The 18,210-nt window shown below is 38.7% G+C and overlaps 1 protein-coding gene across 10 annotated transcripts in view; it reads right to left on the reverse strand.

The window, feature by feature from the left end:
- NCOA2 (nuclear receptor coactivator 2) overlaps nt 1-18,210 on the reverse strand; it is a 191,503-nt gene that overhangs the window by 172,035 nt on the left and 1,258 nt on the right. For 8 of the 10 annotated variants that reach the window (XM_021385615.1, XM_021385614.1, XM_021385611.1 and 5 more), the window contains exon 2: nt 9,970-10,049. The exons of 1 other annotated variant lie outside the window; for it this stretch is intronic. The gene's annotated coding sequence lies outside the window, so the exon portion shown is untranslated. Of the gene's footprint in view, nt 1-9,969; nt 10,050-18,036; nt 18,195-18,210 lie in introns of those variants that run through there. One more of the 10 variants, XM_021385612.1, reaches the window with a different exon arrangement.

Consider the following 18,210-nt stretch of genomic DNA (forward strand, 5'->3'; position numbering starts at 1 on the left):
CAATTTAATTTGTAAGATGGAGAAATATGTAACCTGCTAAAATATGAGCAGGTGTGTTACATGGCTTTTAAAGGTGAACTGGGGCTGAAAAAAATAAAATAGCTATACGCAAAGGACAACTAACATAAATAACATCAAAAAGCAAAATTTCAGAGAGAATTCATTAACTGCAATCCTGTCTTTATTTTCCCCCTAAAATTCCGTTACAAATTAACTTCTAACTATTCCCTTTATGTATGACACAGCACAAAACATTCGAGTTCTTTATTTCAGTGCTTTGCAAATTAATTTTAAAGGTTCTGGCAGGCTAAACATGACATGCATGAACTTGCAAAACATTCAAGCTGCTTCTTTCGTCTGCTTATAAAAAAGCAGAACTTCTCCCTCCGATTCCACAGTCATGTGAATGCCATTTAATAAACAATTTTATTATGAAAAATAGTAACGATTCTTCTTGTTGAGGCATAAAAGAGAATGTGAAAAGACAAAACTCATCCGTGCATAAATAATGCTGAAGACAAAACAGACGCTAAACCCTAACCCCACCCCAACATCCCCCCCAACCCCTCAGGTAAATAAGATATATTCACCTTATCTCTCAAAGATACCGGTTTCAATGATACATCTGATGCTAACTAAAAAAATAATAATAATTTTAAAAATGCAGCTTTCTCCCTCAAGGTAGTTCTTGAGAATAAGCCCCATTCATATATAATCCCTCAGTCATTAGGCGACAATCCTCATTTAAAACAACCAACTCTCCCATGCGGCTCTATTATAAGGCGATAGCTATAACACCTCTTGCAATTTAAAGACATCCCATTTTCCTTGAGGTCAACCAGACAGCAAATCAAATAACCCCACAGAGGATTCTGAGAAAGCTCGACCCATTACTGAAGTGTTAAATTAGAATTTCAAAGAATAACTCCATCGTCACCACTCGGAGACAGTTTTTAATTCTTCCCTGTGAAATGCAAAGCTAAGTCAGTGCTCGGTTTTATCTCCTAACACAAGCAGCCAAATATACTGTTAACTCAAACCAATTAGGGTCGTTTAACAAAATGGAGAAAGGCCATTGCTTGAAGAGCAGTTCTTATAACTTCATTAATATATCACAATACAGGTAGATAAAAGCAGACATTTTATTTATATTTGAAGAAATGGAAAACAAATGTTTTTATTTTCTGGAACAATCCACAAATGTCAGTGAACTTCAATATTCTGTATATGGACAAAATGACGAGGACTGAGCCCATTTTACAGGTAAGTTAGTGAAGGGCCTTACAGCTCAGGTGACTTGCTTAGAACACCTCTCACCACCCTGACACTGAAGTGGCAGTCCCAGGTTCCCAAAGCACAAGCCCAGAGGATAATTCCACTCCTGTAGTTACCCATGTACCGTAATTCCCATGGGCAGTGTTAAATTTCCATCACAGAATCCATTCATTCATGGATGAATTCTGTAAGCCTTCAAATTCTACAGATGGTTCCTGCCACCTTATCCACATCTACTGATCAAGTTTTCCAAAGTATCACTAAATTTGATTTTCACTGCCGACTCTGGACTTGAATAAAAAAAATTAACTGACTGTTCAGCACCATACCAGAGTAACAGATGCTTCACACAAATTGCCACAGAGACCATCATCAGCATGGCAATAAAGATTGCTAAAGTTACCTGATACCCTAAATAAAGCAACAGAACAGAATGAAGAACTGGTAATACAATCGGTACAAATTACAATATAGAAACAAACACAACTGTTCAATTATTAAAATATCTTAAAAAAAATCATGCATTGCTGTAGGTATGCACATCCACACAGAGCCATGTTCAGTTAATCCTCTCTCTTTCTTCTCATGTAAGAGTAACAGTTCCCTATTACCAACTTCCTTTCCTGTCAATGGTAACCAAAATCAGCTAAAAAACAGTGAAACGTGATATCTTCTGTACACACAGCTCACATAAGTGAGAAAAGTCTTCAATTAGCAGAACAAGGTTTTACACAATGTGGGATTTTACAGCAGTAGTTGGCTCAACTTTAATGCAAGAGTCCCTCCTATTCCCCTTCTTAGATTCTCATCTTTGTCAAAAAAAAAAAAGACAAAAGATCCTCCTCTCCAAAGGAAGCTCTACAGGTATGGAGGTACAGACACTATCTATATTTCACAGCTACTTCAATATAACTGCTGCAGAAATCATTTACAGAAGTGAAAAAGTGACTGCAGTGGCTATACAACAATGCTGCCACAAAAAGAAAAATCAAAACAGTCCCCAGATCATCTAAATATCAAAGAATGTGACAGAAAATTCCCTTCCCACTGTAACAGTACACATTAAGTGATTATTTTGAAATTTTAAGAGTGTATTTCTACCTTTGGGAGATGTGTTGTAAACAGCTCACATTTTTACTTCTCCTTTTACTCTAATGCAAGATCTAAAAATGTTGATTTTGATCTTTTCAGGTTTCCAAGAATTCCTCACTTTTTACATGGAAAAATACTTCACACTGGTCTAAGCAAAGAATCTGGAAAAAAGAAGGCATATGCAGTGACAGCTATGAGAAAATCAAATTAGTAATGTATCTTCAAAGTCAAACGTATCCATTTAATTAAGGACTGAGATACCACTGATATAAGGAACAGCTGTGCCTAGAGTGGATTTTTCATTTCAGCCACTGTAAAAAACAAACAAACCCAAAAGCAACACAAAATCTAACATTTTAAAACTGTTTCAAGTTGCACATATACTCAGTTTGCCAGTAAAAAATGCCCTTGTTTCAGAAAGTTTACTTCACGCCAGAGTAGGGTAAGCTATCCTGAAGCATTACAAGCAACCACAAGGGGATTTAGTTGCTAAATATATCTGTAAACGTACACCTTGGCTTCCTCTGCAGTACCTTGCCTGGGAAGACAACCTGATAGGTAGCATATAAATAAATTAAATAAATAGAAGTGGCAAAGTGAAGAAACTCCCGCCCTTTACTGCACGGCACACACAGCAGATAGGGCACTCACAGCTGACGTGGGAAATCCAGCTCTCCAACAAGGTATTTAAGCAGCAATAAGAAGCAGAAATGTTTCAGAGCTGAGGACAGAAAGCTGTACCCAAGGAAACAACCAGCAGACCAGAGAGGCAGCAACCTCCCAGGGCACTCAAATGGGCAGCCCTGCTCTGCAGCACGAGCATCACGACTCCCTCCTCCATACTGCTGTGTGTTCCAAGTGAGGCAGCACAGAGATCTGCCCTCCCACCTCTCACCCCTCAGTGACCCAAGACAGGCATGGCCCTGACTGTGCCCATTGGTTTCCGTGTGGGCCCAGGACAGCATTCCACCCCCTGAACCATGTCAGCTAATGCAGGCTGTGGCAGGAGGTATGTCCTGCAGGTGTCCAGGGACTGGTGGGGCCAACTCAACAGGGGAGCAGCACTTGGGGAACAGGAACAGGCACCAGGAAGCAGAGGGACTGACCGACCCATCTCCAGTCTCCTAAGAGAGTTCCACATGGATCAAACTGTCCTGATCCACACAACATCACTGCTGCCTAGGGGTTTTGATCAAGCAGACAAGGACGGACTACCCCAAAGCGTTATCATTTTTGTCAGATGATGATGAATTTTGTGAACTGCTGTTACTGGAATCAAATTCACCACTGCCTACTACATTTCTTCCCTTTCTTTCTAATAGTGCCCTCAAACAGGAGCAGGGCACAACATGCTTGGTTCTAGGCTGATATTCAAAACTAAGTTAATGCTACACAGGTGCGCTATACACACATAGTATGTCTGATGCTAATCAGTGAAAGCAGAAAATTAACAGAACAAATGACATGTAGCAGTTTAGGCTGAAGCACATCTCCTGTAGTGTACAATAGTGGTGGTAACACATTTGTTATATAACAGCAGCAGAATAGCATGTGATATTTCAGATAAGATGATGTATTGCAGGTTGGTTTTTTGTGTGACTGTTTCATAAGACTTTTGTCAATTTGTATCAAGCATGTCTCAAGTGTTATAAAATAGACTCACACGCATTGATTTCCTAAATATTTCAATGATCAGGAGCTGAGAACTTGAGTTATGACAAGAGTGGGCTCACGAGGAACTCAAGACCAGCATCACAGTCGCAGACAAGTACTTTAAACATCAGTAGTCATGCATGAAACTCCATGTATCATCACACATACCCTACTGCACTGTAGAATACATTCAGAAAGTTACACACTGCTATTCCAGACTGGAAAGGTTTTCTTTTTGCACGTGTCTCCTCAGATGTACTAAGCAGTAAAAATAGATCTAAGCAGGATTTGTGAAGAGAAGCCAAGCGAAAAACCACAATTGAAAACTGAAAGGCCATAAAAATTTATACAACTGAAATTTCATACGTATTGGCCACCTACTTTTAGAGAAATTCATGCTTCAATACCATTCCAAAATACTACAGAGTGTGGCACCACACAGTAGAGTTTCAAGCTTACACCCAGAACAAAGCAAGGTAGGAGACATCTCCCTCTCATAGCCGTGAAACAGGTGCCTGGAGACTGAAGGACAAAGGAACCCAAAGCAAAAAGGAATCCTCAGTTCAGTGGGTCGCTGGTACGGACAACAATTAAAGGTTTACATAATATCGGCAAAAGCAAGAGAAAAGCATGCTGAAAGAAAATGAATAGACACATTTTAACTCAATATGACACTGCTGACCTCAAGGATGAGTTGATTTGCAATACCTACAAATCCAACTGATTTCTCAGTTCTAATTTTAAATGTTCCTAGATCACCTATTGCTGTCGTTGGGAAATATATGGACATTGGTGTATACTGAACACTGTAGTTTACTGAATTGGGATTACTGAGGAACAAAGTACTGATAATGAAAAAGAGGAAGCATCTGGATCATCAGTTGCTAGACACATAGACTAAAATCTGGTGCCTGTGCAGTCAGCTAACCACAAATGGCTGTCTTTTCTGGGGAAGGAAAATATTCAAATACCTTCTCTCTCTCCAGATTGCTAAAATGAGTTATTTTGTCAAGCTATGTATAGTGGGAGAGAGATTTTTAAATCGTTTTAATAAGTTAAAGATACTAAGAAGTGAAATATTATCTAAGACTACACTTTTAATATCTAAAGTTTGTTTAAAAAGTTAAAATTTCTTGTGAATTCAGTTAGCATAAAGGTAAATTAATCAGATGAAAACAAACTGTGCCACACTTTATATTAACCAGTTGCAAATTCACTTACTGTTCTTGTCACATAAGTCTTCAGAGTTCAACATCCCAGCATTGTGGCATGATAAAAAATTTACCCACTTTAATGTACAGAAATATCTACGATCCTCAAATTATTGTACTATAATGCTGTCAAATAAATAGACTACTGGAATTCAATATTCAGAAAGTCTAGGCAAAATCTACTGGCCTTAATCTGAAATACCAGTGTCATTTTCAAGCCCTGTATTTAATTAATACTATTTACTGTCAAGAGCTGAGCTGGGTAAATATTTCATTCTTCCCAATTCAGGGGTTAAATGCAGGCCCAGAGGAAAATTTGCCCAAATAAATGCATCTCATCTTCTTTGATGATGCAAGTGCTCAGTTGTCCTGTTCTTGACCCCTCTACAATTCCCAGGCTCCAATACTGGTGGTAGAATGTCATCAGTCTATATTTAAAATATATATTGATTTTCCACAGACAATAATGACAGCTATTCCTTCTGAAAATGCATATATACTACACCTTTGGCAACATAAAAAGGTTCCCATCAAGGTAAGAAATGAAAAAAATCCTACCAAAGCCCATTACTAAGTCAAGACCAATATTTAAGAAGTGAATGAAATCAAGTTAGCAATCTCATTCTAAATATTTTTTTATATATCTCACCAAAGCCGAAGAGTTAGAAATAATCTTCCTGAATATAGCTACAAAAGGCAAATTTCAATCAATTGAATGATAGTGTTTTCAACAGTCCTTGATAAATGAGGTTTGATTCTATCAGTTCAGTAAGAATTTCATTGACAGAGCACTCCATTTAAATCCATTCACAGTAATTAATGAGTTTTACATATTTAAGGAAAGTTTACCTCTGCCTTAGAATGAAATTGAATGTTGTGGCCTCAAAATATTGAAGTAGTTGAAATCTGTTTTCATTGTTAACAAATCTAGTTCTACTAGTATTAAGGATGAGATTTCTCTGTACTCTCCCGATTTTCACTAATTTTAAAGGAAATGCAATATACTGCATTTGCGTAAATTTCAGCTCTTCCATACAATAAAAAAGAAAGATTTCCATGATCACTCATTCTCAACTTGAAAAAGAAAAAAGATTTCATAAATCTTAATAGATGCTCATTTCTCTACTTCTGCTGAACATTCTCATTGTACCACCCACACTAAGTGTTCACTCTCAGATCAGGAGAACCATTTTAACCCTGACTGGATTAAATTCACTATAATCAAGAATCTACTTTTACAGGCACCTTTATAGCCAATCCACATCAACTAATATCGCCACAGAACAGGAGTGACTGCAAACAGAAAACCCAATCATATTTCATGCAGAACAGAACAACTCGGTATTGAGGTCTCAGAATGTGACCGCATTCTCTTTATTTAGCACAAACCAATTCAAACTGGGCTAAAAATCGTTCACAAATGCTGCTTCGAATGAGAAGATCTGAGTCAGTAAAGATTATTCGTTCCTGTGATCAATAACTATTTTATTTCAGGTATTTTTCCTGAAATACCACTCCTCTGGGAGTCAAGGTGCTGTGAACTTACATCCGAGCTCTTGGTGGGCTTTGAATTTTGACAGAAGTGAGCTCTCTCCCTCCCTCATTTATATTTCATACTTTGAACCTATTACAATATTTGAATACTGGAACCTATTACAATCTTTCCTTCCTTACATCTTCAAATTAATAGTAAAGGCTCATAAAACTTGTTTCAATATACGGTACTCTCCTATTTTCAGTATCACACTTCACTTTCTGACAGCACTCCTTTTACACATACACGTACTTGGAGGACTCTGTCTAAAGTGAGACATCAGTCAGAATTTTCTTTATCTACGACTGCTGTGAGCAACAATAAGGAGTGCTATAACTCATAACAAACAGTCACAAGTATTTTCTATGTATCACACTTGACGCTAACTACAACACAAATGCCAATGAAGCCACTACAAAGTTGGATTGAAACAGAGTGTCATTGAAAGTGACAGAAAACCGAGATTTCTGTAATCTACATTCTCTTATTTTCCCTGAGAAACATTCCCTAAAAAAGAAACCATTTAATGCAGAAAAAGAAAAGGAGAAAGAAGATATTTTCTGACTGAAAACTTTTAGACTGGAAAACCAAGTTTGCATTTTTAACTGGTTGGCTGGTTTGCTTTAAGAACTGAAGCCTGTCCTTCTCACCACCTCTAACTGCACATCTTTTTTGCAATACATAGTAGCTATCCTGCGTTACCCCCCAGCCACCAGAGTCACAAATTCTAGCGTTCACATTACTTCTATGTGCTTCCTCATGGATGCTCTAAAGCCATTTAACATGTCCAAGATTCAAACTCGTACGCACTACATCACATTCAAAATAGATCCAATCAGCACTACACAGGAATTTCACTTGCTGAAAAGCTCACAGCAGTGGCAGAGGCTGCATGAACATAAGTCCAGCCACACTCTTGGTACAGCATCACAATGCCCAGTGAAACCCAGCACCTACTCCACAGGCAGCCCCCAACAAAAGCCAAGGCCAGGACATACGAGACTCCAGCTGGCATATCCTTCCTAACTTCACACACTAGTATAATTTCTAACTGATATCATTCTATAGAGGGAGAACATCTGAATAAGTCAAACGATAGGACTAAAATCCCAGGAATTCAGAGGTACCAATTCCAAGGGTACAAAGGAACCAAAATTTGAAACTATTCCATGTCTCACGCAGCCCTCTTTCACTGAACTATCATGGGAACACACGGAAAACCATTCAGTTTAGAGCACAAGGATATTCTTTTGGCAAAATTGCCTCTCTACTTCCAGGCAGAGGAAGATTCCTTGACTTTTGAATCATTTAACAACATCCATTTTTAACTCTGGTTTCTTCCTTGCTACTATTGCTACACACATTATACACCAATTTTTACCTCTTAGTTGCTCATATTAAAAATTGTGGGCTTTTCAAGAACAGCAACTATGTTTTAGTCAGTATCTGTAGAGGTATCAGATTACTTTCTGGTGCTGTACCAACTAAAATTTGGAAGTTTGGTGCAGAATTTAGCAGCGCTAAGCAAAAGAAAGGGTGTTTTCTTTTTTCCCACTCAGATTAATTAGGAAAAAAGGTAATTATATGCAAATTGCTTTTTATTTGAATATTTACCTTTTTCAGTCTTAATCTAACATATTCCTTGCTTAATAGAAAATTACAATCAAGATAACTGAAATGAAAACAAACATGCTATCAATTTGACAACAAAATTTCTCTTTGGAGAATTTTGGCAGTGACATTTTTCTTTCTTCATTAGTCATACCCAATTCATTCTATTACGAGTCTTTTATTTACTTGAAGAAAAAGCAGATATTTTGAGATTAATATTTTCTTCTTTTTAAACCATTTATTTAAACGATCACAAATATAGCTTATTATTGAGAAAACCTGCATGCACACACTAGGATCATGATGCAGCTCAGATAAGTACTGTAAACAAATAATATAGTGTAAGCAATAAGTGTACATAAGCAATAAACAACATCTACGTGGCACAGCACTTTCAACTTAATATATTATACAAACAAACTATTCAACCAATACTACAAAGTCTACGGAATGCAATGAACTGCAAATTTTTTTTTTTTTAATCAGAACCGCCATGGAAAAAGGCAGAAAAACAGAAGAAAAGCTTCTTAAACCTGTTTTCATTCACTGTTGCTAGAAAACTGAGTAAGTTTAAAGAAAAGCATTGTTAGCTTGTAAAAAAAAATTGTTCAATGCAATTAACAAAGGAGGAAATTATACTTGATGTAGACATAACATAATTTTACCCATAAATGGCCAGCATTGTATAAACAGCTATGCCCAAAACAACTAAAGCCCTTCTTAGCTGGCTCATTCCCCACCTCTATATTTAGTGTGCAAGCCTCAAAAATACATATTTCCGACCTTAATAAGTCACTCTATGTGTTAAAAGACAACATTTATTCATGAGTACCCTGAAAAGGTTCTCACATAAAATCTCAAACGCATATTTGTAAAAGGTTTATACCAAGTAAGTATATTGGTATATTAAACATGTCTAAAATAAAAATACAGCATTTATATTCTACTTTCTTTCACTATGCTACCAAACTGTTATTAGTCTGCTTTTAAACAATCCGCAGGGGTCCCTTTTCCTAATTCTCAGCGGTATTATCCCTTCTTGTGAGCGGTGTTAAACAGGCACAGCACTGCCTGATGTAGCCATCAGACAGTAATTTTTGAGCAACAAGCAGTTTAAGTCATCAAGTGTCATTATACTTATTTCAGCCCTCAATTTAAGTAATTTATTAGTGCAGATAGTTGGATGGAAAAGCCTGTATTACTTCATACTCAACCTTCACCATAAGACAGACCAGAATCAGCACATTTGAAAAACATTAGTCCCTTGGTTAAAGGATCAAGTATCAAACAAACTTCAAGGGAAGGAACATCACATTGATTTCCTTCAGCCCTTCTCAGCACAGAGTCCCATTTCTGGTCTTGGCACAAAAGCAAGGTCCCTGCTTCCATAACCAATTTGGGTCCTGCAGTTCAAAGTCTCTAAAATGTACATATTTCCACCGACTGCAACACTACACATTACTTCATGTTACTTAAAACCATGTTTGTTCTGCTGTATCCACACAATCAGTTTGAGACATCTCACATCAGATTTCTTGGTGAAGAAGGCAAGAAAGCAATCCAACAAAACACAGCGATGAACAGTCAACTCACCGAGACTCAGCAAGGTGGGCAAGGAGTTCTATAGACTGCTTGTATGGGGGGCCCCAGCACTCCGATACATATCAAGTGTGCTGTGAACAAAATTGAGAAAAAAAAAAAAGGATTAGTCTTTTACTGGAGGTAGTCATAGAAAAGATGAATATGATTGTTAAATCACAGTTTTAAGTGTAACATAACAAGGGAAACATTATACACTTTGCAGAGTATTAACTGTTTTTCCAGACACAACAATAATCTCCTTCCAGTTGCATAATCACTGTAGGCACACAACTTCCCCTTTACCTGCTGCCTCCTGCAATTTGCAGAGATAGCAACTATGATGTTTAAAGTAATTTACATGGTATGTAGTCCTCATTTTCAGAAAACAATCTGTGGTAACTCTCTGTGAAAGTGGTTGGTTCCTTTTTTGGTTGACTGCTTGGTTGGTTGACTTTATAAGACATGAGTTTCACATCTCTAAAAAGGAGAAACTGGTGTTTTTATAAAATGTCTCTCAACTGTCATTAAAAATTGTATGTACAGAACCACATTCCTTCTCTGAATCTTCGCTTAGGGGGCATCTGACCTCAGTGATGAGTATCAGTGGAGAAATTAAAAACAATAATAAAGTAATAGTATTATAATGATTTAAAAAAAAATAGACAAATACCTCATCTCTTCATTAGTACAGAACTTAGGATTCCAGAAGAGCAGAGGGCACACATCATTAAACAATGTACAGTGATTCAGGGAAGAGGAGAAGGAAGGTAATACTAACATGGCACTATCCACAAAAAATACTATACTTGGACTTCTTTTTTCTTGTAGATCAAACAGTACTTTACGTAATATGTATCCAAGCAGGCTACCAAAAAGAGTCGGAATGACAAATTAGAAAACTAATAGAAGAGTAGAACATTAAGAGCCATAAGTTATTGACAACAACATAAAGCACTAATTTTGCCTAAAGAAAAATTGAATTTTAAAATGATATTATTTCTGTCAATTCTTCCATCTCACATAAACCTTCTTCAAATAAACTTGGCTTGAATTCTTCTAGTTTGACAGGATACCACTACAGCAACAGGCTGCCAGAGGGCCCACTAGCAAAAAAGTATTCTTACATAAAATATATACACAGAAGATCTGAAAACAAACATTATCCCCTCAGGAATGCCTAAGTATACAAGGTCTACAAATCACAAATATGGGGCTTTGGAGTTTGCCTGCCTTCATGGAAAACATGATCTTGTCTTAGAATAAAATTTTCAGTAAAACATCAGATCGTGCGGCAATTTCACAGGAATTACAATTTCTGTCAGATGCCTGCAGCACAGAAGGAGGCAGCAAGGAGAAGCCACTGCCCAACTAGCAGATGAGACAGCTGGGTGCTGAGTGCCCTTCATGCCAAAGGCAGAGCATGAGGGCTACAGCCCCAGCCATGGTGGGGAGGCCCTTTTTCATAGGATAGAAATGATAGCAAGAGCTTGTGTACACAGAATTGTTTTCCGCTCATCTCCCAAGTCTTAGGGCCGAATTCTCCTCCTCATGCCTGTTTTTCAGTCGGTCAGCAAAGGAGGTTTTCTAGTATCATCTCATCTCTCAACAACTAGTACGACTAGTGTTTTGCTATTACTAACATATTTCAGGTCCTCCCCTCCTGATCTGCATGGCTTTCCAATATCACAGCTCAAAGAGTCTGCACTGTACTAATGTGGTTCCCTATGACTACTCTATAGTGCACAGGGCAGCAACAACAAAAACTCTCTAGAACTTGTCACTTCCACATGCTCTATATGTAAAACTTCAAAAAAACAGTAATAATTAGGCTGTCTGAAAGCCAAGACAATGCATGATAGTATTTCTGTTATGAAACTATCTTCAAAACACTAACAAGATTTTTCTTTCTAAGCCTCAAATTGTACTGCAGCTAGTGACATGCTTGACGTACCCAAACACATATCATTCAGTGTACTCCAGATTTATACTTTTCATTAAACTACACTACCACTATAGAAAGTGACAAATACTGGGCACTGACATTACCTATTAGTCCTCACTTTCCTTCTCGGGCCCTTTCTGAAGTACAAAGGAAAAGCAACACTGTAGGAAACTGCACCACTAGTACCTATTCCCATGCTAATCATTCCCATAAGAATTAGAAGGTCCTTAGGGTGCCTCTGGAAACTGAAGAGAAACCACCCTTGCATAAAGCCAGCTTTCACAGTGATACAATACTGTTAATGGCGGTGCTCAAAGGCCTGTATGCAGGCCTCAAACAAAAGCCTACATGAGGAAAGGGTCTCTGCCCCAAAGCACATGGCATTAGTTATGATACAAAAATGGAATATATCATAGTTACTAGTCTTCACACTTGTCATTATCCAACACCGGCCTTCAAACAATTTTTCATCCTCCAAAATGGAAAAAAAACCCCAACTTTTAAAAGGCAAGGTTAAAGGCTAAGTGCAATTGCTAAGTCCCAAAATAATGCAACACCGTCTGACTTCAGGCCACTTTACATCTTTATTTTCTATTCCTTCACAGTAATTTCTTTCTTTCACAGTGCAACGGGACATCTGTATTCCAGCTACCTGAGCCAGTGTTGAAGCTGTGTTACCTCCTTGCCCCATAAAGACTACAAGTTGCAAACAAAATAAACAACACTGGCCCTACAAACTACAGTACACCTAAGAAGAGGAGAGTGAAAGACAACTTTCAGACATATGTAGAACAGACCTTCACTTAATGCATGTAGGCATAGTGAATGTATTTTCTGACCATCTACACACAGTATAAGAGAGAGGGAATGTGAAGACTATGAAAAAACTGTCCTACAAGACATTCTATTATTATACAGTTAAGATTAATTTCACACACAACTGTAGCAAGAAAACATCTGGAGACCTCATTAGAGACACAACCTTTGTATCAAGGTAAGCCACCATTCTCAAAAAAAAAAGAGCAAAACAATCAGAAGTACATTTGTACCACAACCGCCAACAGAAGTTGGTTAAAAAAGTTGGTAAAAAGTAGTTAAAAATAAGAAAAGCTTTGAATTACATCATTAAAGCTACACTTGAGAGTATCAACAGGTTGGCTTAAAAAAAATAACAATAGAAGATCAAGGCAACAAGTATTCTAGCTCTACTAAAACAAAACAGCATATTTCCGTTTGTAAATTTCAATTATAGGGGAAAAAAGACAAAAAAAAAACAAAACATGCAGACTTGGATTTGCAGAGCTCTTCTTCCTGAAGCTGCAGTTGAAATCTGCTAAAATAAATAATGTATTAATCTGTATAACCTCAGTCTTCCTCCTCAAAGAAACTATTTTAGGAAATTGATAGGAAGAGAGGATGACATAGCTCATACCTCTGGAGACCAAGGTACAAATCTGTGTAAGAGTAGCAAGTGAAATTAGTTGACAATAATCACATTTATTTCTGGGAATAACAAATGCAGTTGGTCCACAAGCCCTGACATTACTTCAGAAGCCAGTAGGCTGGCAAACTCAAAGTCTGGTGGAAGAAATCTGAAGAAAAGTCATCTCCACAGTAGAACAGGTAATACCTGAACTCTCGTTTGCATAGGTATGAAAAGCATATGACCTTGATTTATTTTTCTAAATTTGATTCTGTCACGGAGGCACGTGAGGTATTACAGCTATTTTTATGAACTTACAAATAAGTGTCAGTATATACTATCAAATTTATTCTTAGGCAGAATGTCCTCCTTCCTCACAAAGTTTCCTTTTGAAATTCATTTTAGTACTTCCTACGTAACTTGGGAGGTACAAATAAGTGACATGCTGCATTGTTTTTAATTGGAGCAATTTTCTTCAAAATCCCTGTGTGGGGCTCATTAGAGATCAATACTAACAGCAATGAAAAACTGAATCTGTTCACATTTAGATGAATTACAGCACAGACAGTGTACAATTCCATAATAATTCTGACCTAGCAAGTAAAATGTTACTTCACTTTCCGTGCCCATTCTTCAATCCCAGTCTTTTCCACTGAGGCAGCCAATAAAGCAGCCAATTGTGATATGTCCACTATAAATCCTACCAAAGAGCAACACTATGTCTTCCGTACCTCACTAAAAAAGCATCAAAATAGCAACACTCAGTCATCACTACGTCAGATATATGATCTCACTATATCCCAGGATCCCCCCACATAAGCTCATGTGATCTGCACTACCCAAGAATTATAGATAAATCAACACATTCAGTATATATCTTTAATTTGTCACCTATATTCCCTACCCTTTCATTAATACAAGAACAGTTTCCATAACATTTACTACTTCGGCAAAATACATTATTCTTTCCAAGTAGCAAGTAACTCCTTCAACAAAGAAAAACAAATGAAAAAAACATAATTAGGATTTGCACAGAAAGCATTGCATCCTACCTGCAAAAATCAAATGCATTTTACAAAAAGGCTTCTGAAAATCTAATCAGAGCACACTCACAGAAAGAGTGAGATTTACTATCAGTTACAACTGCTAAAATGAAAGCAAAGAAAGAATAATATCTGCCAGTAACTGTATTAATGGGAGATTGTTATGGAAGCCATTTAAGGAAATGCAAGGCTTGGAATGGTATAATGATGCAGCTGCAGAAGGAAAAAAGTGTGTAATGTTAATGTATTGTTGTATAGCTCTAGACATTTAAATTAATGAACTACCTTCAAAAAGCCAACCACCCCAGTGACCGTACACTTTCCATAGGAATTGAGCTTGTATGATTTCCCTAAAACTAAGCAAAATTTCTATTATGCTTAACTTGAATAACATCTCATTTCCATGAAACACAATTGAAAAATCATAAACATTAACAAAATGTAATGCAGTGAATCCAACACATTCAAGATCTATTTTTTAAACTATTTATCAATTCAAAGTAATTTTATAAAAGCAGCAGAAATATTCTAAAAGCTCAGGAGAGGAAACACTGTTCTAGGTAATAAGTAAATGCAGGACTGAGCAGAAGAAAATTAATTTCCTCCACTCAGCTTTTTTTCCATCAGGTAAATTCATGCTAATGCTATTTCTAAGTACTCACATGGCAACACTGACAAAATAGTTGGGGCTTTTTGTCTGTTTGTTTTAAGTCCGGATTTATAAGTACAGCATGATGATTTTCTCTTTTTTTTTTTTTTTAAAAACACTGCACCCCACACTGATAAAACTATACAAGCTGTCATTTCCTACGTCACATTCCTACCTGGCATATCTTGAGAAGGCTAAAGCTACTGAATCATTATAACAGGGAGCATTTGCGTAATGCAAATACTGCTGACAAACTAATAACCTCAAACTGGTAAGCTGCTTTAGTAGCACGTAACCACTGATGTCATAATATAAATTACTAGTCAAAGTTACCATTTCAGTGACATGCATTGCTGTTCAAAATGTTATTCCAACACACAGCAGGAGTCCTTGCAACTGCATATTTTCCCTGGAATCTTAAAATATTATCAAAATACTATCTTTATCAAAATACCATCTATAATAAATAAGTGAAGTGTACGTTTTCTAAGCTCGATTAACCTGACGGGTAAAAGTCGAAGAACACTTCTGTGAAGCTTAAATTCCCCAGAGAAGAGAGGCTCAGATCCTGTCTGCCAGCACACAATGGAATCACAGCTGACGATGCACATCTTTTTCTGGATGTCTCCATATGCTCAGGAGGGTTCCCCCCCCCCTCTCCGTCCCTCCCTGTTTCCCTCTCCGCCCTCCTTGCTCCCAGCGTCGCATTGAGAGATTTGTCATTATCTGCCACCAGGAGCATGAGAACGTTTTAACAACTAACACAAATAAAGTGGTGCACTGAACTTCACCTTATTTAAAAATAAAAACAGGGGCTCCTGCCAGAGTAGCCATCTGTAACTACATGATCTGAGAGCAGTAAACGAGCACTGAATGGATGCTGCCATATACCCTAGACAAAATAAGTATCAGTGTTCCAGCTTCTAGCTCAAAAAGCTAAGTCACACAGAAGGGCACATACCCTGTAACAGCACGCCCAACCTTTGACCTCAGCAGCCAAACGCAGAGATATATGTAAACTGAGCATTTTGACATGGGTAAGAATACTACAGAAACGCACGGGATTTGTTAAATACTTTATATGCACTTAGAAATGAATTGCATTGTTTAGAGAAGCCAACCACGGCAAGTGTGCAAAAATGAGCATGGCAGAGACAGCACTGGCTCAGTACTGCCTTCCTTCAGCACACAGCCTATTAGTGCTGAGCAGACAAAGAGAGTTACATTTGTACTTGAATTTGGCACCAGCCTTTCGTTCAGCCTTTTCTCCTAAATGAACTGACAGCATCCTCAAGGCTTACATCTCACAAGCCTCAGCAGTTTCCAGAATTCTCAATCCGGGCGGTGCTACCACAACTCAGCTCAGCACTGAACCCCAGATTTTGCCCATGAGACGGTGACATCAGCAACAAAGGAAAGGACCAGGAGACAGTGGGCATTGTCACCGCAGCTGTCTTTCCCAAGGATTTTACTTTTCCTGCCGAAAGCCCTCACACTGCAGATGGACTGGATCGGAGCAGCCTTCAGCCACGGAGCAGTGCTGCACAGCACACGTCCACGCCGGGACAGAGCCCTGCACTGAACAAGCTGCACCTTCAGGATTATAAAAACACAAATATTCTCAAATAACTAACCTTTATGGCTTCAATTTTATATTTAATACAATATACTACATTATATGCAAACACACCTCCAGTGTTTTTTTTTTTTCCTACAGGAAAATGTAGCTGTGCTTTGAAAACTTAAATGCATCGGTCTTATTGCAACAGTATCATTCTTGAAAGGAATAAAGTATTCCCCACTCAGATGTATTGGGTTTCACAGAGCACTGACACCACCAGGACACACAAAGAAGAACAGGGCAGATGCGCACACCCTACTTTGCAGCACACAGCATCTTCAGAAGCTGCAGTATGAAGTATATGCGCCTATGAAGTAACAGTGCAACGTATGGGCCCTTTTGCCAGTAAAGGCCTCGAGCCTGAGAAAATACAAAGTTGAGAAAACTTCAGTTTTTATGCAAAATAAAAGAACCTGATGACTGGAAAACTGACATGATGATGGCACCTTTGTCAGGCCCTTATTGCACAATGCTCACCAAAACAAGATATAAATATACAAAAAATAATGTGATGCTCCAAATATTTGTATAGCATTTAGGATCAACCTTTCTTTCTAAAGCTGTTCTGAGTATTTCTGAGGCCCGATGCCATGACAGTATTGCTCAGGGTGCTGGATCCCAGGGCTGGCTGTGAACACCAAGCTCACTGTGGCACTTGTCATGGACTTGGAGAGTAACCACGGGTGTACAGTTACACATCGCTTTATCTCCATGACACAGCGCAGCTGACTGCTGTGCTCAGTTCCAACACAGCCCTCGAGTAGCTCTATTCCAAGTGACAAAACAAGGAACACAAACATGAGTGCCCATGTGTGCCTGCAGATGTATACATTTGCATATTTGCATGGGCCTTACATACCCTATATGTGACACTACCACTGGTGTAAGCAAGAAACATCCTGAAAACTCTGTAGGAGGGGCGGTACTGACACAATTTCTATTTGCGGGGTCCTTAAGTTGTCAGGAGGCAAAGCAGAGCCCTGCTCTGTAGATAATGGTTTGGGCTGAGCGTACTCCAGGGTGATGTAGTGCCTCAGCAGCTCCCCATGCCCCACAGCCTCTCAGAGCTCCCCCAGGAGTGGAGCCCACCGCTGTTGTAGGGCTGCGAGGAGATGGGAAGTCAGCTGGGGTGGCTGAGGGGTGGCTCTGTAGTTTGGTCCACGCAAACCCAAAAGGATGAAAGTTAACGAATGCTATCGGCTACAGCGGCAGCAAAGGAGAACAAAAGTAATAAACAAGCAAATTCTGGAAGTAAGAAAATGAGCAGCATTAAACTGCTCACTTATCTATAGTAGCACCAGAGCGGTGCTGGAACTGCCATAGCCAGACACAACGTGCCGAGCCTAAACTCCTCTTCAACACCTCAGAAATATTACCGGGTCAGTTACACAGCCCATTCACCTGCTTCCTAAAAACCAGGCACGCAGCAGCAGTTACTGCCGAAGAAGCAAAGCCGTCCTCCTCCCACCAGGGCACCGCTTCCTGGCTCAACCACCGCCGCAGGACAGCGCGCCGAACCCCCGGCACGCAGGACAGCATCACCGCCGCTCCCCCAGCTGCCGGGCCGGGCCGCCC

This window comes from Numida meleagris, chromosome 2 (assembly GCF_002078875.1).
Source record: "Numida meleagris isolate 19003 breed g44 Domestic line chromosome 2, NumMel1.0, whole genome shotgun sequence".
Taxonomy (NCBI): Eukaryota; Metazoa; Chordata; class Aves; order Galliformes; family Numididae; genus Numida; species Numida meleagris.